The 21044-nt window shown below is 40.0% G+C and overlaps 2 long non-coding RNA genes across 2 annotated transcripts in view; both read right to left on the reverse strand.

Annotated features, from left to right (window-relative positions):
- Positions 1-21044, reverse strand: part of LOC134793184 (uncharacterized) — a 266846-nt gene that overhangs the window by 68670 nt on the left and 177132 nt on the right. The window lies entirely within an intron of this gene.
- Positions 16337-17098, reverse strand: LOC134793249 (uncharacterized). The gene is made up of 3 exons (XR_010144524.1): positions 16987-17098; positions 16818-16910; positions 16337-16730 (listed from the first exon to the last, which is right to left on the reverse strand). It is a non-coding gene; the product is annotated as an uncharacterized LOC134793249 (long non-coding RNA).

Here is a 21044-nt window from a genome sequence, read left to right on the forward strand (position 1 = left end):
TTTGTAAACCGATAATGCTATGAAGTGCTTTCAAACTTAGTAATCCATTTCTAATTAAGAATGGTGGAGTGGTATCCATTGAACTTACTTTTACCCTACTTTCAGTTTGAGACCGCCCCTCAGAAATTTAATTAATCGTGTTACGCAGGTTAGGCTAAACGTGATATTTGATTCCCCTACCTTATTAATTATTGTCAAATAATTTATTCTTTTCGATAATTTGATAAACGACAAAGTAAAAATGTACCTATCGTAAGTACATACTTTATTTAAGTTTCGATTAGCTTTTTCTATCAGCGATTGTCATCTTGGCTAGGCCCTTGGTGGTGAGTTCACAGAATAAACCTAATAGCTCTCGGCTTGCCTAATTTGAGGACCATTAAGCAAACTATACGACAGTTCACAAAGAAAAGGAAACCATATCCGTTTTTGCTTTTATACGAATTTTTTACGCGATGTCGCGGATTTGTACCGTGTCAAGATATTGTAAAGTTCTATTTTATTTAATACTCGAGTTCGGGAGGCAATTGTTGATCATTAACAGATCAACAAAAAAAAACAACGTGTTGCAATCCGGGAGTGCCGGCAGAAGTGAAAACTCAACGACATTGTAACTCAAAATATTAATAACAGCGCCATATAGTGCAAAATGTCTGCAGCACTATGTATAATTGAGATTAACGCCATCTAGCGTTATATCGTCGCATTACTTGAAACCCCTAAGCACATCACTGTGAGTACTACAGTTATATTAATACCAGTTTGAGGGAAACTCACTAGATGGCATTTAAATAAAAAAACAATGACATTGTCCGTAACACATGACGTCACGCAAGCGCCCTGCGCCGCCTAAACGAAACAGCATGCTCAGGCATACATTTTCGCCGCGCGGTAGAAAGAGAGGGTTACGCCTTACGCCTTACGCTGTCTCGAGTTTAACATTTTTTCCCCACCTCAAAAAATGCACAGCGCCGCTAAAGAAGTTTTCACTTCAAAAACGATGCGAAAAAAGTATAAGTGGTATAAATAAATAAACTTAGTTAAAGCCTCTTTGGTGGGTTGGTACTAATGACGTATTCAGATAGATGTTCCATTGTTTGAAATATGTAATATGGCGTAACTTACGCTTAGTGTCCGACCGAAACATGTTTTTTTGCCGAAACCGAAACCGAAACCGAATGTTCGGCTTTGGCTCTAGTTTCGGCCGAAACCGAAACCGAAACCGAACCTTTTGTAGACTTGATAAAATCGTTAAAAAAATGTCATAAAACCGCTTTTACACAAATATTATGGGGCTGTCAACACCCAATGTCCTTGAAATTGATGTTACTTAAGCAGTTTTTTTAAGAAAATTACTAGAGTTAGACCAAGATAATTCTGCAATGATTTTGATAACACACGCAGTGCGAGTGTTATTTTAAACGTCAAAATTTCTATGAAATTATGACGTATAAATAACATTTGCACTAGTAGCACTGCGTATGCTATCAAAATCATTGCAGAATTTTCTTGGTCTAACTCTATTCATTCACCAGTCAAGCTAACAGATACAGGGTCAACCAAAAAACCAATCGAAAACGCGAGCGCAGCGAGCGCGAAATTTTTTGTTAACAATATCGCAAGGGAAGTAACGGGAGTGGAAAACCGAGAAAAAGGTGGATGGACTGTGTGAGAGATGATATGAAACGAACGCAAGTGAATGATGAGAAGACGGGCGAGAGAGAGGTATGGAAAAAAAGACATGCTGCGCCGACCCCAAATGAATGGGATAAGGGCAAGTGAATGATGATAATCGTAAGGCCGGGTACCGATCTTCACCTGGACCTAAAAGTCCGAAGTGCCCCAGTGAGGCAAACTTTCATGCGAAGTAAAAGCCGTGCTTCAGGCTGCAGGATAAGTAGTTGAGCACAGACTCCAACCAATGTCCATTGTATTAAAAAGCGAGACGCGCAGGCCGAGCATGGCGCAGCGAGGCGAACGGCTAAGTTGAAGTAGAGGACATGTGGAACACAAACCAAATGGTAAATTGAGGTAAAAAGTGAGGCTAAGGTCGAGCATTCGTATGAAAAACTGTACTGGGGACACTTTTAAGGGTTTTATCTTCGTTTTAATCAATAGTCAGAAAATCAACTTTGCAGCACTACTTGAGCGTAGCCTTTAGCCTCGCTTAAAATTTGCCATTAGAGGTAGATAGGAAAGTGACTGAATAAGAGCGAAAAAGACATCGTTCGACTCGGGCCAAGCTGATACTCGGCCAACGGCTACGTGCGATAGTGCTATCTTATTCACTCCGATACAATGTGTGCGATAGACAGTGTGCGCGTTATAGGTATTGACAGCCTCATAAGACTGCATCGACCGTCCAGTGGCGCCCTCATTGGTGGAATTGTGTTTTATAATATACCTATACATGAATCAGTAAATGTAGGTTATTACTATTGTTGTCCTACTTATTCTCCAACTTTTGGTCTTTTTCCGAAGTGCCATTTCGTAAGTTTCGGCCCGGCCGAAAGGTTCGGCCGTTTTATGGCCGAAACCGAAACTACAGCCGAAACATGATTTTTTGGCCGAAACTGGCCGAAACCGAAACCGAACCTTCGGTCGGACACTAGGCGTAAGGCGTACGGCCCGATTCGAACTTTAAGATACGTCAATTAATAGATATGGATTAGATATGTCAGTGTCAAATGTGACGTTTCTTCAAACAAAAACGTCTCTTTTGACACTGACACATCGTTTCTAGATCGATTAATTGACGTATCTTAAAGTTCAAATCGGGCAGTTACTTATTATGTGCTTTGCTAAGAATCTTGATTAATCTTGTCCATTTACACTTGAATGTTCATGATAATTAATGTATTCATTATCATGAAGATTCAACAGCAATATTCGTCAATATCAGTCGACAATAATTTACTTACACATTTTTATAAACTGTATGTAACTGTGTACGTACAGTCAGCTGCAGAGAAAAGTGACCCCCCCGCATAGAAGTTTGTATGCAAAGGTGCTAAGCGAATAATATTGCTGACTGTACATGCAAGAGGGGCTTTAGCCAGGCCTCCGTCACACGCTCAAGGCCACGCGCTATATGCCTACCGCTCGGCGTATCGTCGACGATACAACCGACAGAGGGCCGCCGAACGCCCGCCTCAGCGCTCGCACCGCATAGCACCGCGCGTTTCCCGCGCTTATGCTTCGAAATGCCGAAACCACGTAATTATTGTGCAGTAGATGGGTGAAAAAGTCAAAAAAACAAAGGAAAAAGCCTATAATAAAAATTCATCTTTTTATGGCGGGCTAAAGGTCCCACCTGAAAGTTTAATAATTATATTGAAGGGTTAGAAAAAGTATTTTTAATTAATTTTGACGACGTAATAATTAATCGGCCTGGTAGCACCGTATTACAACTTTTAAAAACCGTTGATTGTCCGTTGCTTTGCTCCTGAATATTTATTAAAATTATTTACGCGATTTAGGATATTTTCAACTACTTATAAAATTTTAATAACAGAGAATTCCGAGAAGTGAAAAAATTATAAATCATTATATTAAAACTAAAACATATTTGATTCGCAACATTCGTTTTATTACAATAATCATCATAGGTAGGGTAGCTACAACCCTAGCGCATTCTTACGATGACGCGTTGGCACGTGACTCGAACGGCGGGCAACACAGTCTCGACTCTTTGTGCGCGTAATTATGGTACACTTCTTCTTGTCCTGAGCAGCAGGTATTATTATTAGGCTTCTGTAGGCTATTATAGCGTAGGTATTTTTGCTTTTGTTTGGGAATGAGGTATCTGTTACGTAGTAACTATTTATTAATCTGTGCTTTAGCTAAGCTTTTTTTCCCTATATGAACATATACTCTAGTTCATCAATCTTGACAAATTATGTATAGGTACGACTTTATTGCATGGTACGGGTTGATACGATAGTACCGGTGAGAATGGCTAGTATAAAAGGTGCAATGGCGCGTGACGAAATAGTTACTGGACTCCAGTAGCAATAAAGCGTGCTCGTAAGAAACAAATACCTTGTAGATAGATAGGTACCTATTACTGTAGCTGCTGTATTTTTATGGGAACATTTTGTTTTTTTACGGCCACAAACTTGCTATTTAATGTTTATTGATCTATTGGGCGCCCCGCGTTCTATTTATATAATACAACGGAGATGATCTTCTCCGTAAGTCGATTCTGCAAGTTTGTATACAAATAAACTAAGTTATCCGAAGATTCACACACCCCTAGGTCTGTGTATCTGTTTGAACAGAGTGCCTGGTGTGTGCTTTAAGTGTGGGTTTAGGTCGGCAATTTAGGTCGTTTTGTTTATGTCGGATATAATTGCTCACATTCGTTAGGTGCCAAGTTACAAGAGCTAAGTATCGTTTGAATACCGCACAGAATCAATTACTGAAATATTCGTTTATAACAATGTCAACAATGACAACGAAAGTCTTTCTAAATAGTCCCTTAATTAAGGAATTGAGGAGGAGCTCTTAGGTTGGCCGATACCTACAGATACCGGCGTTGATGCCATTAAATTAAATTAAATTAAATATTTTTTAGTTTGTAAGTATTTTTTAATTATTGTTTTTTTATTTTTTTTGTTTTTTTTAAGCCGATGGTCCCGGGTTCGAATCCCGGTAAGGGCATTTATTTGTATGATGATACAGATATTTGTTCCTGAGTCATGGTTGTTTTCTATGTATTTAAGTATTTATATATTATATATATCGTTGTCTGAGTACCCACAACACAAGCCTTCTTGAGCTTACCGTGGGGCTTAGTCGATTTGTGTAAAAAATGTCCTATAATATTTATTTATTTTATTTATTTATTTTATTTATTGTACCTGTAACTAATTATGTTATTGTATTGTATTACTGTATTACATTAAATTAACATTAAACCATATACCGGGTGTGGCCTGTAACACGAGCAAATAAATAAATCATAGATTGTACTTAGGGTTGCCAGATCGAGAGGCGCTATTTTCGGGAAAAAATATAAATTTTTCGGGATTTTGGGGCTTAAGTCGGGAAAAAAAAAACATTCAAATTAAAGTAAGTAATTGTATTAAAAACAACGATATTTTACATTATTGGCTCTACGTCAGCTGCTCAGGTCTCTCGCCACGCGCGCGCTCGTGCTCGATGCGAGACGCTCGCTCGCTCGACGACAGTTCGGAACTTGAAATTATTGCTTTATAACGAGAAGCTGTTTTTCGGGACACTTAACACTTTGTCGGGAATCGGGAACACTTGCTAAAAATCGGGAGAATCCCGCCAAATCCCGACCATCTGGCAACCCTAATTGTACTCCTCAAACGAAGACACTTTTGTTCAACAACTTTTAAAAATTATGAAGTATTTAGACTCCCTATTTTTCATACAAAAATAAATATTATCTTCAATGGACGCCATCGCCACGCCATATAATTGTGATTGACGTTGCTTGTCACGCCTTAAACATAACAAAATTTGCGATACATTGCGTCTTAGAATAAAATTTAAAGTGTATTAAAAATCAAACCACAAGTTATTTTTAAAAGTCGCTGAACAAATGTTGATCAGTATGAGGAGTACAGCCTACAGTTTAATTTTTTGCTCATATTACAGGCCACACCCGGTATAGTCAATTAATAATTTAATTTAGAACTAATATCAATGTCAAAGCTTAGTGCTGGTAAATATTTAAAACACTCATCATATTATTCGTTATCGAAATATGAATTTGTTATCAACTAAGCTTAATTAGTTTATGATATCAATGAGACTCGATAAGATATGCAACCAAAATAAAAATAATAGGCTGCAAACTTATTTATTAGGGCGAGCGAAGCGAGCCCTATCACTATTCGACGAACTATGCATTCTTGTGGTACACTTTACGGAAAAACTACTGCACTGTTAGGTTTGAAATTTGACATAGTAATGTAAATTCATGTCTAGATGTGTTATCAAACATAAAAATATAATTCTATAAACCTAAAAAAATAAAATAAAGTAATAACACTTTGTATTACTACTAGCGCCATCTGTTGGCAAAATAAGGAATTATCTACTTCTCTAACAGATGGCGTTACTAGTAACAAAATAAATAAATATTGGACATACAAATTGACTAAGCCCCAAAGTAATCTCAAGGAGGCTTGTGTTGTGGGTACTCAGACAACGATACCTATGTGGTGTTTTCAATTTCAATAATGTCGATGGCGCTTACGCCATTAACAACGATGAATACAAAAGTGGGTTAAAATTTTGGATTCAGACCCACCTCGCTTCGCTTGGTTTGACTCCCAATTTAGCAATTAAGTTTCTGTGAATACCTACTAGAACAATCAATCTTGCTGTATACCTATTCACTGCGGAGGTCAATTTTGGTTTTGTGACGCTGATGAACCAATCATGTTGTGTTAGCAAACTTAAATCAGGGTATTTTCAGTTCGAGAAACAGTTTTGGCGCTATTAATTTATTACGTAAGACGATTTTGGGGTGGAGGGGGGTCGAACATATCTTATTTTTTCTTACATGGGGGAGGGAGGGGGTTTTCATAGTTCTTACGTAAGATCACAAAGATGCGACTTTTTATTTAATTTCTATGAAATTATGACGTTTAAAATACATAATAATAATACTTCCACACTATGCTATCAAACACACGGTGCAGAGTTAGCTTAAACGAGCTCAAGTACCTTTGTACAGGTACATATATGACATTCAAAAAATTTTTTTTTGAAAAATAAGCATTAATACAAACCAAACGTGTAGGTACTCAATTTTTCCTTTAGATTCTTACGTAATATATGGTAATATAGGGGAATGGGAGAAGGAGGGGGTCAGCATATTCTTATTATTTCTTACATAGTGGAGGGAGGGGGTCAAAAACTGGCAAAAATTGTCTTACGTAATTAATGAATGGCGCCTTTAGTGTTACTATTTCTTGGAACTGCTAAAATTATAAATAAAGATAAGCATATTAATACAAACTTCAGTGACTTAGGGCCGACACACGACTGCAACTTGTATGGGAACTACACGCCGACTGCACGCCAATTGCAACGACGGCGTGCAGTTCAACAAAATGACCCAGAACCCTGGCAGTTCCTAGTGGAACTCAGGTTTGGTGCAACTAAGGCACATTATGTTTTGGTCATCCGACTCATCTTGATGAGCACTTAGGAGAGTTAGTTCCCAAGACAGAGGTGATGCTGAACCCTGGCAGTATTACCTAGTGGAGCTCGGGTTTGGTGCAACATAGACACACGCTGTTGGTCATCCGACTCGTTTTGATGAGCAATTGGGAGAGCAGTACCCAGGATAAAGCGGATGCTGAACCCTGGCAGTACATAGTGGAACTCAGGTGGTGTGTAGCATAGGCGCACGCTGTTTTGGTAATCTGACTCGTCTTGATGAGCATTTCGGAAAGCAGTAACCAAAATAGAGCGGATCTGAACCCTGGCAGGGTACTGCCATTGTTCCATTAGGTATAATGGAACTCAGGTTTGATGCAACATAGACACACATTGTTTTGGACATCCGACTCGTCACGATGAGCACTTGGGAGAGCAGTACCCAAGATAGAGCTGATGCTGAACCCTGGCAGTACGTAGTGGAACTCAGGTTTGTTGCAACATAGGCTCACGCTGTTTTGGTCATCCGACTCGTCTTGATGAGCACTTAGGTGTAATACCCAAGATAAAGCTGATGCTGAACCCTGGCAGTACCTAGTGGAACTCAGGTTTGGTGCAACGTGCAACATAGGCACACGCTGTTTTGGTCATCTGACACGTCTGCTCTTCTAAGTGCTCGTTACACTTAGAAGAGCAGGACTCAAGATAGAGCTAATACTGAACCTTGGCTGTACCTAGTGGAACTGTGTGTGTGTGTTTATGTGCGGAGCAGTGTGATTACCGCCAGTAGGTGTCCAGACGGGATAGATTTTCGCTGAATTGTGGTGTGGACGCAAAAATAAATTCAAGGACATTGGCTCGCTGACCCAACATTATGTAGGAAAGCCAGTTGGCATCCTTACAAAAGGTACTGGGCGACCGTGTAGGATCTAATAAGCGCTTATGAAATTGTATATTCCGTGTGGATGATATTGGCAATTTGATTTTGTCGTCTGGAGACGTTTTTAATGGATCGAATGGTTTTTAACAGCAACCGGGGTCCGGTTAGTATTTGTCTTTCTTGCTCTCACTTATAATTGCGTTCTTAAAGGCCGTAACACACTATCGCACCGTACGGCGACCTTGGTGCGGTGCGATAGTGTGTTACGGCCTTAACTGACTTATAACATACCCACCCACTCGATCGAACATGAAATAAACCTCGGATTGGATCAAAGTCGCGGTCCGGTACATACGTTTAGGTAGAAAAACTCCGCGAGCCCTTACAAAGCTCTGCTTTTTGCTAGTTATATTATTATATGGCGAGGAACGTTTCGTTGTTTTTTTTTTTTAAAGTAAGTACAATAAATATATGTGTAACAATACTAATTCTCACGACGCGCGGGCTCGAATACTTTCTCGCTCGCACAGTACTGCGTCACACCGGCCAGCCACCGAGGAGCACCGAGCGCGCACGACGATCGCCGACCGGACCGAATAAAAGCCGCAGTCCGCGCCGCATCAGATCACTTCGCCGAGACACTGAAGTGGCGCGGCCTGGAGGAGTTCATCGAGCGTCTCGCGCGGTCCATGTACGACCGCGCGGACAACAGCGGGCACGAGCACCTCAAGAACATCGCGCCACACCACCCCACCAGACCACCGGAACGGTGGGCCCGGGACTTGCCCCGAGCTCTGCTACACCAGTAGCGGAGCCAAGCCAAGTCCCAACTTTCATCGGATACACCACGCCACACACGCCAGCCTAAGCTGCCGGTCGCCTTCCCTGCGTCCCCGATGCCCGGCCCCGCTCAAACGGTATCACCGGGCTAGGGGTCGCGGGGTTGGATAAACGATCGGTGGCGAAAAAGCTGGCCTACTCCAGCAGCACTGACGTCCCCAAATTGACGTCCACTGACCTCCCCACGCGGTGGGGAGCGACCCGCCACAGCCGTCGCAGCCGAAAGGCGGGCACGGCCTCTCATACCTCTCTATTAAGAGGTATCGAATGACATACAGTCAGTCAGTCAGATCACTTAGCTAGCGACTGCCTTAGCGATAGGTACACCTCTGTCCTTTGGCTAGTCTCAATGGGTCGGGAGTTCGATAGCCACTTGCAGTCTTCTCCCTGACCTCCCTAGGTTTAGCTAGTGCCTTGGCGATAGGTTCCCGACTGTCCCTTGGCAATTTGCATCGGTAGCAGGCGTGCTCAACCTTGCCGTCTGTTATTCGATATTACGTAGATAGGAAGTAACCAGTTTTTGTATGAACCCATAAATGTATGCACTTATATGTATAAGTTTTCATAGTCAATAAAAGTATCGTTGACATTGGCGTTTGAGTGAAACTCCCACCTACCCTACATATGTAGATATAAATAATATCTATAGGTTGTACAAATTTATATCAGCAAGCTTTATAGAATATCTATAATTCTCTGGCTACAGACTGACCGGCATTTACTGTTTCGACTGACTTCCGATGCAACATAATACCTACCTACTCGAATCTCTTTGTGTTCTCACTTCAAATGCAATTCTTACAATGTTCTCACTTCAAATGCAGGCTGCACTTCAGTGCACTAACAATTTAATCAAAAACTAGAGACGCTGGCGCTAAATTAAATTTACTGTCACGTTTCAGTTAAAATAAAGTAGCAATATGACCTAAACGTAGCTACGAAAATTGTGACAATTGAAAAACGAAATGGCAACAAATTGTAACAGCTTTTAGGATAATGACTTGGGTACAATAGGAAGTTGATTAAAGGATAAAATTAAATTTAAAAAAGTTTTTCCGTGGACTTCATAAAATGTCGAGCAGAAGAATTTAAAGACAGAAGGGGTTATGAAATGTTAATATTATTTTAAAGGTGTAGTTTAATCATTTCTCCTGCATAATTCTGTCATTTCATTCATTTATTCATTCTGCACTAGCAAGTAATAATGAAAAACAGTATAAATCTTTTAAAAACGTAGTCTGTTTTAATTTAAGTTCCTATGTATAACCGCGGGGCAAGTTAGTTTACGGCTTCATGTTCGCAGTCGAGTACGAGCTCTAATGAGGGTGGCCAAGCAAGTATTTTAGTATTGTAGATTAATTTAGTCTTTTTTTTTAACTATGAAATACTATGGAACGCTCTTTTGTTTCTTGCACAGAAAATATAATAATCTGGCGTAATACTTTATAGTTAAAGAAACAGATTATAATTAATAACCAAATAAGTATACCTATTATATATATATACCGGGTGTGGCCTGTAATATGAGCAAAAAATTAAACTGTAGGCTGTACTCCTCATACTGACCAACATTTATTTAGCGACTTTTAAAAATAACTTCTGGTTTGATTTTTAATACACTTTAAAGTTTATTCTAAGACGCAATGTATTGCGAATTTTGTTATGTTTAAGGCGTGACAAGCAACGTCAATCACAATGATATGGCGTGGCGATGGCGTCCATTGAAGATAATATTTATTTTGTATGAAAAATAGGGAGCCTAAATACTTGATAATTTTTAAAAGTTGTTGAACAAAAGTGTCACCGTTTGAGTAGTACAATCTATGTTTTAATTATTTGCTCATGTTACAGGCCACACCCGGTATAAGTACCTAGCGTACGCACATTTTATAAGCTCTTATTTATTTATTATTGAGAGTCTGTTGTGTCCCACTGTTGGGCAAAGGCCTGTCCCCCCATTTTTTCCCTCCCGGTTTTGAGCAAAAGGTATAAACTAATAAAATTATGAAAACCAGTCAAGACGTCAATGGTTCAAGATTAAAGGAATATTAATGCAATGTAAAATATTAAACCTATTATTGGGGCGTATACCCATTTGTCTCCGCCCCATAATCGTGAGGAGGGCAAAGTTAGGAAAAATATTCTGATTTGTCCCCGCCCGGGAATTTGAATATCATAAAATTACCGATGTTATTTTAATAATTGAATAATCCATAGGAACGTCCGTGCGTTAATAATATAGATAATATTATTCGAAAAAAAAAATCATTAATACACTACAATTGGCTGTTTTCCATGCAGTGTAAATAAATAGATAATTTCTTTATTCATACCCCCATTAGACCAACATGGTATTGATATCAAACAATTTAATTTACACCAATACTTAAATTGGCAGTTCTTTAGCTACTAGAGACAGAATTTCATGGCTGAGGGCTAGCAATCTCATCTGCAATGCATCAGTTTGAACTATGAAAATATACTTTTTACAGGAGCGTAAGTACGTAATAATTTCAGCTTAATACGACGTTTTCCCTCTGCACATAATGATTTCAGTCTTTGGTTGCTTGAACTTGCTTGTACCACTTCTAATCAACTAATAGTGTCCCAAGGTCCCGTATCAGGACTCAAGTTGCCTTAATGTTTCGACTTACAAAAGGACACAGTCGTACGGGTCGTACCTTCACTCAGCTTCGCTTAAAAGCAGACCCGCAACTTTGCTAACTCGAGATTACGCAGTCGGCCAACTTAAGTAGTATAATTTATTTAGTCAGCAAGTCGTTTAGGATAACTCTCCTTTGGTTGATTCGCTTTGAGGCCCATCTTAAAATGTTATCCATTTCAAATTAAATAACGTTTTAAATTCGCTTGAGAACTTGACACCAATCTTTACAAACTTGTCGTTTAAAGTTTGTAAAGATTGGCACGGTTTGTGGCTTTATATTTACACCAACAAGCTTGTACCTACCTGTCGTGTCGTACGTCAAAAGCATAGAGCATTTATTGAATCTGTTCAATACTACTACATCTTCCTTCTTATAACGAATTAAGTTATAAGTTAACAACACACAAGATGCAGATAGGTAAGTAGAAAATACAAAAATTATAAAAATACAACATAACATTCTATCTCCCGTCAGTAAAATAAATAAATTAAACAAAGAAAATTAGTCAAAACTAAATCTTTGTGGCGGGCGCACTTGTCTCCCGCTTCTAGTAACCGTACCACTACCACCTGATTCGCGTTCACCCTGAGGAGATCGAGGAACTGCAGTTGGATTAGGTGGTGGATGTGTTGCGTCCTCGTCTGAGTCTGGAAGGACAAAATCTAGATCACTGTATCTGTTAGTGGTGATTGGAGTTGTTGGGGAAGCTGAAGCAGACGCGCGTTTGTTCCGCTGTAAGATTTGTACTCGATTTCTTCGGTATGTTCGACCGTTTTGTGTGGTAAGCCAGTACGAGCGCTCTCCGCGTGCGACGCCTGCAACTCTAGCGGGTACCCAGACGTTGTTGTCACGCATGTGGACAGTTTCACCTGGTGTGAGATGGAGCAGGCTTCTGGTACCACGATCGTAATATTCCTTGACCTGTGTTGTTTTTTCTTGACGTACTTTTTTAATTGTGGCAGGATTCACTGTTTCGGGTTTCAAACTTTCGTCCGTACATGGAAGTCGTGTTCTGAGCCTGCGTCCCATCAACAGTTGTGCTGGCGAATACTCCTCTCCAGATATTGGAGTGTTCCTAAAATTAAGCAACGCCAACTGCCAATCAGTGCGGTCCTCTTGTGCCTTGGTAAATAGTTTTTTTACTGTCTGTACATTCCGTTCAACCAACCCGTTAGAACGGGCATAAAGCGGTGAACTCGTCACATGTTCAAAACCATAGAATGCAGCAAATTGCCTGAATTCTTGCGCAGAAAATTGAGGACCATTATCAGTCACTACCTTCTGTGGTATTCCTAACCGCCCAAAAAAGTTTTTCAGATGATTAATAATAGTGCCACTTGTTAAACTGTTTAAGGACGCCACTTCAAAATATGTTGAGTAGTAGTCTACGACAAGTAGATAGTGTTTTTGTTGAAACTCGAAAAGGTCAGCAGCGACTACTTGCCACGGCAAGCTCGGCACGGGATGGGGACATAACGGTTCACGAGGCTGTGCCGCGCGGTGTCGCTGGCAAGGCTCGCAGCGCTGTACCAGCTGCTCGATGTCCACGCCCATGCCCGGCCACCAAACCAACTCCTTAGCACGACGTTTGCACTTCTCTATTCCCAAATGCCCCTCATGTATTATTGAAAGTATTTCTCTCCGTAATGTTTTGGGAATTATGATTTGCTGATTCCGAAATACTATTCCGTCAATGACGTGAATCTCATTTTGAAAGGTCCAATATGGCCCAGTGATATCATTGGCTTTATTTTTATTACTAGGCCAACCATTTAAATAATAGTCCTTTAATCGCTGTAATATTTCATCTTTGTTAGTCGCTTCTCTGATTTGATTAATTCTATCTTTTGACACGTTAAGACACTCAATCAAATTATTTACGTGTATAGTGACATCGGCATGCACGTCTTCATCCGAACCCTGTTCTGATGGAGCACGAGATAACGTATCTGCTAAGTACAAGAGCTTCCCTGGCTTGTAGCGAATTTGGAAAGCGTAACCGTGAAGTTTCATTAGCATACGCTACAGTCTCACCGGGGTACTGTTCAGTGTTTTTTTAAATATGGACTCCAGGGGTTTATGGTCAGTCTCAATACTAACTTTATTATGGCCGTAAATGTACTGGTGAAAACGCATACACCCGAACACAATCGCCAGAAGTTCCTTCTCAATCTGTGCCCAACGCGATTCAGCTGGCGTGAGTGTTCGCGCCGCGTAGGCCACCTGTCGCCCTTGTTGTAGTAAAACAGCACCCAGGCCGCGCGAACTCGCGTCAACAGAGACTGTCACTTCTTCGTCTGGTGAGTAGTATCTTAGCACCGGGGCACAGCAAATTCTGTTCTTCAACTCATCGAAAATTCGTTTATGTGCATCACTCCACTGGAACTCACAATCCTTTTTCAACAAATCTCGTAATGGAGCCGCAATGTTTGAATAATTTGGGATAAAGCGAGATAAGTAGTTCGTAACACCCAAAAATCGTTCTAGCTCTTTTCTGTTCAACGGTACAGGCATATCTCTTATTGCTGTAACTCGCTTTGGATCAGGACGCATCCCTTCAGCGCTAAATATATGACCTAGATATTGCACTTCTCTGTTGTTGAAAACACACTTCGCTTTATTGAATTTCACACCATTTATCTTGGCTCTATTAAATACTTCTTGCAATCTCGCATCGTGTTCACTTTTTGTACGACCAAAAACTATCAAATCATCAATATAGACAGTTACTCCTTCTGTCTTGAATATTTTAACCATTTCATTGTGAAATATTTCGGGCGCACAATTGATACCGAAAGGCATCCTGAGAAAGCGATATCTGCCAAAAGGTGTCGCAAATGTGCAGAACTTCGAACTAGCATCATCAAGCTTAAGCATCCAAAACCCTTTACAAGCATCAAGCTTCGAAAAGTACTTAGCACCATCCATCTCACTTGCGACCTCATCCAGCGTCGGCAGTTGAAAGTGGCTTCTGCGTACAGCTTTGTTCAAATGCAAGGGATCCAGGCAGATGCGTAACTTCTTGTCTGGTTTCTCTACTATGACTATAGGCGATACCCAATCAGTGGGACCCTCTTCGCGTTTTATAATACTCAACTTTTCCATTTCATTCAGTTCCTCTTTCAGACGAGGTTGCAAACACAACGGTATTCTCCTGGAAGCCGAAATAACAGGTGGTACTGTTTCGTCAATAGAAATTTTGATAACGGAAGGCAGGCAGCCTATACCCTCATATACCGAGTCATCTACATGCAATTCATCAATTCTCTTAATTAGTTGCAGGTCAGTGCATGCCTTCCGCCCCAATAAAGTATTACACTCCATGTCTAGAACATACACCTTTTGTATTGAGGTACGCAGTTTGCATTTCATATTTGCCATGAAATATCCTACAACAGGCAAACGATTATGACTGACTTCCTTAAGCACCGTGTTAGTTTTACGCAATGTACTAGTATCAAAGCCCGCCTGTGTAGAACACTTCAATGGCATTACAGACGCATCGGCACCGCAATCTAATTGAAACCTTATTGGCATATTATTAATCAATATTTTCTCGAACCATGGCGATTCATCACTGTTCATCACATCAATGTAAATGTTTTCAAGCAAAAACTCACCATCATTATCAGTACAGTCCTCACCGTCTTTTCCGTCAATCGCAATCTCTCTTATCAGCCTCTCGCGGCAGGTTTTAGCAAAATGTCCAGCGCGCTCGCACCTGAAACACTTCACGTTACATGCTGGACAACTGTCATTAGCGGCGTGCCATCCACTGCACTTGCCACACTCCGCGTCGCGACGTTGGCCTCGGCCGGCAAACGCACCACGCGTGAAGCCACCATGACCTCCGCGTCCTCTCATTCCGCCACCACGCGTTCTCGTCCCGAAGCCGTAGCCGCTACCGCCGGGTACGCTGCGTCCACGTGACAGTTCTTCCAACGCAGGTGTGGTTTGTTCTGTTTTTACACTCCGACACGCTGCCGCTTGCACGCTGGCTCGCTCCGCCGCGCGACAATATGCTACAGCCTGGTCTAGATCTAATGAAGACTTTGAAAGTAATCGTTCACGCATGTGACTATCCTTTAGGCCTCTTATTATCTGCGTTAAAATAAGGCTATCTTTGAGAGTACTAAATTCGCAACTTTTACTTTTGATTTTCAAATCGCTCAAATATTTATCAAAGGAATCGTCTTGATACGTTTCAAAGAACGTATGCCGTTCAAAGTTAACGTTTTTCTTTGGGTCAAAACGTTCTGTAAATACTTTTACTAGCTTCTCGTAATCGGACTTGTCATCAAGTTCGAATTCTTGTAAAATTTCACGTCCAAACTTTCCTATGACATGCAGAAATATTGCACACTTATCTTTCGAAGAAGCCTCGTCGCGCCCTGATGCAATTAGGAAATAATCAAAAGCAGATTTCCATTCTCTTCAGTTGACAGCCATGTTCCCTTGTTCTTGCAAGGGTTCCGGTTGCTGTATTGTAGCATACACACTATTATTATTTTTCGCCATTTTATCAGTCTCCTAAAAATCCGGCATTACATTTACTCTAAAATATTAATTATAATATTTTATATTATATTTTCACACCTGACACCATGTCGTGTCAAAAGCATAGAGCATTTATTGAATCTGTTCAATACTACTACACTACCTACTTTTTTCATGGAGGATTAGTTTTATAGTTAGTTCATAATATTGTAACGATTCGGGGAGCCGTATAGTGGTATAAAATAAAAAATAAAGAAATTTGTATTAACAAGTATATTTACTATATATTCCAACAAGAAATTTAAGCGGGTAATATTATAATAGCAACTAGCTCAGTCGTAACTTAAATATATAATAATTTAGAGCACAGGGGGTGAGTCTGTGTTTCAATATGCTGGAAGACCTTGGTAAATTATAGGTAAAAATACTAAATTATTATTATTGGGCGCCTTAATAAAATAAAAGGGAATACTCTGACCTCGTCTGCAAGACCACACTCCTGCACTGACGCCATACTTCGAACCGGGAAAGTACCGGGGAACAGTCCGGATCTGCTCCCACCAGTCCACTCTCAGCTGCAGACAGCCTCAGGGTGCGCTTGGGACAACGCGACCAGGTGGTGGAAGTAGGAACATTGTGTAAAACCAGTAAAACGCTCGACTCTGACGACCGCGTGGACTAGTAAAGTAGTAAGTCGTGAAGCCCTGAAAATTACAAAATTAATAAGCAACAGAACGGAATTTTCGCGGAATTATTTAGAATTCCAAACTGCGCAACGTAGGGTGACTTACCCGGGGCAGACAATAGGCCTTCGGAGGATAGGTACTTGCATAATTTCCATGCACCCGGGGCTCACTCTTGACAAAACGATTCACATCGAATAGCTGAAATAAAGATTAAAATAATCAGCACTGCACTAATTCCACACGAAATGATGGAGGAAATAGGTAAATTACTTACGATTAAGCGGTTTAAACCGCGATTTAAAAACAATGTTGCTCACTGGCCTTTGAAGAAAACGAATCGACCTACACCATCTCATCCGAATTGAAAATGACAGCTGACAGATCAAACCGAAGATACTTTCACTGATGCGCTGCGTTTCGTTGCGCGCACGATGGAGATACGGCTTCCTAAACTCGTTTCAATAAAAAAATACTTAATAATAACAAAAAGAATAGATAGTATAGAGGGGTCCTGTCATTGTAACCGAAGGTTCGGTTTCGGTTTCGGTTTCGACCAGTTTCGGCCAAAAAATCATGTTTCGGCTGTAGTTTCGGTTTCGGCCAAAAAACGGCCGAACCTTTCGGCCGGGCCGAAACTTACGAAATGGTACTTCGTACTATGAAACTAAACTATGTGACAAAGACCAAAAGTTGGGGAATAAGTAGAACAACATTATATATATTAATATGTACCTACATATACTGATTCATGTATAGGTACAGAAATTAATTGGTTTATTATAAAACACAATTCCACTAATGAGGGCGCCACTAGACGGTCGACGCAGTCTTAAGAGGCTGTTAATACCTATAACGCGCACACTGTCTAATAACTAATTGTATTGGAGTAAATGAGATAGCACTGTCGTATGTTACTGGGCCTGGGCAAAGGAATAATAAGAAAACTCATCATCTTCCTCGCGTAATCCCGGAATTTTTGCCACGGCTCATGGGAGCCTAGGGTCCAATTGACAACTAGGTAGGCAATTCGTAGGCACTAGTTTTTACGAAAGCGACTGCCATCAGACTGACCTTCAAACCCAGAGAGTAAACTAGGCCTTATCGGGACTAGTCCGGCTTCCTCACGATGTTTTTCCTTCACCGAAAAGCAAATAGGAAATATCAAATGATATTTCGTATATAAGTTCCGAAAAACTCATTGGTACGAGCCGGGGTTTGTACCTGCGACCTTCGGATTCAAAGTCGCACGCTCTTACCGCTAGGCCACCAGCGCTCAAGGAAATAGAGTCAGACCAAGAATAGTCTGCAGCGGATTTGGTACCCCACGCAGTTCAAGTGTTATTTGAAACGTCAAACTTCTATGAAATTATGACGTATAAATAACATTTGCACTGCGTGGGCTATCAAATCCGCTGCAGACTTTTTTTGGTCCGACTCTATCTCGCTTTTTAATACAATGGACATTGGTTGGAGTCTGTGCTCAACTACTTATCCTGAAGCCTGAAGCACGGCTTTGACTTCGCATGAATTAAAGTTCGCCTCACTGGGGCACTTCGGACGTTTAGGCCCAGGTGAAGATCGGTACCCGGCCTTGCGATATTGTTAACAAAAAATTCGCGCTCGCTGCGCTCGCGTTTTTGGTTGACCCTGTATCTACATGTTGGCTTGACTGGTGAATGAATAGAGTTAGGCCAAGAAAGTTCTACAATTATTTTGATAGCATACGCATACGCAGTGCAACTAGTGCAAAAGTTATTTATACGTCATAATTTCACAGAACTTTTGACGTTTAAAATAACACATGCACTGCGTGTGTTATCAAAATCGTTGCAGAATTATCTTGGTCTAACTCTAGTAATTTTCTTAAAAAACTGCTTAAGTAACATCAATTTCAAAGACATTGGGTGTTGACAGCCCCATAATATGTGTGTAAAAGTGGTTTTATGACATTTTTTCAACGATTTTAACAAGTCTACAAAAGGTTCGGTTTCGGTTTCGGTTTCGGCCGAAACTAGAGCCAAAGCCGAACATTCGGTTTCGGTTTCGGTTTCGGCAAAAAAACATGTTTCGGTCGGACACTAATATGGATAAATGATTTTATTATTTTTATATCATTTTGATCCATGTTCATTCACTGATATCTATGTGTTAAAATTGTTAAATATGAAACGGTGTCGTCACGCCATCTAGCCGAGGATAGGCTAAAGGTGTGTGTGCCATCTATTCGAGAATGACTTTTACTTGAATTCCGAGGCACGTTTTTTCCTTAGACTTTATTCGTCTTATACGAAGTTACATATGTCTTTGATAATAATTTCCAAAAGGAAAGAAGAAAGTTGTAAAATATTTAATTAGGTTTTAATTCCTGTAAATTAATAAAAGTAAACCTTTTACTTAATAAAATGCAGATAGCGAGCTAACCCACGCCCTCTGTCGATCCTATCAACAACTAATTAGCCTTCAGACCCACGTCAATACGATCAATGCAAGTATTACCATAGTTCAACGCTAGATGGCCTTTATATTAGAAACAAAATATATTAACACCTATGAGGCTTTAAAAAAATATTGTTACAATATAACTTCAATATTAATTTAAAGCTGTTACTCAAATAAGAGACTATTTTAGCAAGAATGCAAGCCGTTCTAGGGTTTATTTAAACTCAATGGGCCCCTTTTAGCACCAGCCGCAGCCGCTTTATTTCGGCAAAAAATTAGGCTTGAAATTAATTACTTAATGGCCAGAGGCTGTCGACATGATCGTACTAAATTATTAATAAGTACCTGAGCCGTTATAAAATCGAATAGTATAATATTTCAAATTCATTATATTAGATTGTACTTAATTTGAACTGATCAAACCTTCTTTTCACATACATAGATGTACCTGCCAAGCAGAACTAACATCTAAAGTATTAGGTATACGTACTGAAACAGCTAGACGCGCATTACAATTTGAAAATCATACCTTATCTTGAATTGATATTGATTATTCAAGATTCGACTTGGTTGAAGTTAACTATTGTACCTAGTAGTGTTTAATTATATATACTTACCTATAAAATTGCTGCGCCCTTGCAGGGTTCATACATATTTTAATTACTTAATATGTTCGCAATAAATGCTTTTGACTTTGACCTTGTACGAACAGTTATGCTTAATTAAATTACGAGATTCACTACGAAGAATTGCCACTTGACTGTGAAGGTGTTAAAATTAATGTCAGTTGAGCTTGCACATAGTGCTTAGAGTATTTAGTAACTGGAGATGCCTTGGCTGTCATTTTCTGTACAAAACAGTCTGCCGATTTTGCGGGGGAGGATCGCGTCAAATATATGGCTATTTGTACAAAAGTATGCACAATTGTGCATGGTTTTCGGCAAAGGGGTAAGCTCTTAAAGGCGACTCCGGTTATTAAATGCTCTAAGATAAAATTATGATATATTGGTGCGAGCTCATGTCAAACAAATATCAAATGAGGATCGTTATTTCATCGCTTCTCGGGAATTGACTTACTTAATTAAATTTCGAATTAATTTCACGTTCAATTACAGACTTTCCATGAAATTGTCTCTGCTATAGAGCTGATTTAGACGGCGCGCGAACTTGCATGCGATTTTAGTTACATTGCGGACTGTTGGTTACGTCCAATTCAACCGACCGATCAAAAACCGCAATGTAATGAAACTCGCATGCGAGTTCTCGCACCGTCTAAATAAGCTCTTTTAATGTGACATAACTTAATGTTATCTTCGGTTACAGAGATTTATTAATGAAAATCATAAAATATAACAATTAAAACAGACAACATTGCATATACGAGTATGTTCTCATGTCACATCAACGTAAGGTTGTGGTACTTGTGGTTCTTATTTGACTACATGGGTTAAGATTATGTTTTAAAATGAAGACTGATTTCCAATGATTTTACTATTTATACCTACATAATAAAGGGAAAATATATTTATTTAAGACCTGGACAGTTCTATTTACATTTGTTATGATTTTGATCCGGTTTTGATACGATCTTGACGATCGTCTTGGTTGCCGATAACTTTTATTCGCATGCACCAATCAGCGTGAGCGATCTCAAGGTTGCATCAAAATAAGCTGAAACGTAATAACAAGTTGTTAAATCTGAATCAGGTTCCTGGGCTATAACCGCGAAAATCGAAGTTCGCAAATTGCGGGAATTTTTCTTTGTCACTCTAATTACGCCGTCATTGGAATAAAAGAGAAAGATCCCCGTAATTTGCGAATTTCGGTTTTCGCGGTAGCCCCTCTGATTCCTATCATCGGTGAGAAATACTATCTAACAAAAGTTAATTTTGG

Source organism: Cydia splendana, chromosome 8, assembly GCF_910591565.1.
Source record: "Cydia splendana chromosome 8, ilCydSple1.2, whole genome shotgun sequence".
Classification (NCBI taxonomy): domain Eukaryota; kingdom Metazoa; phylum Arthropoda; class Insecta; order Lepidoptera; family Tortricidae; genus Cydia; species Cydia splendana.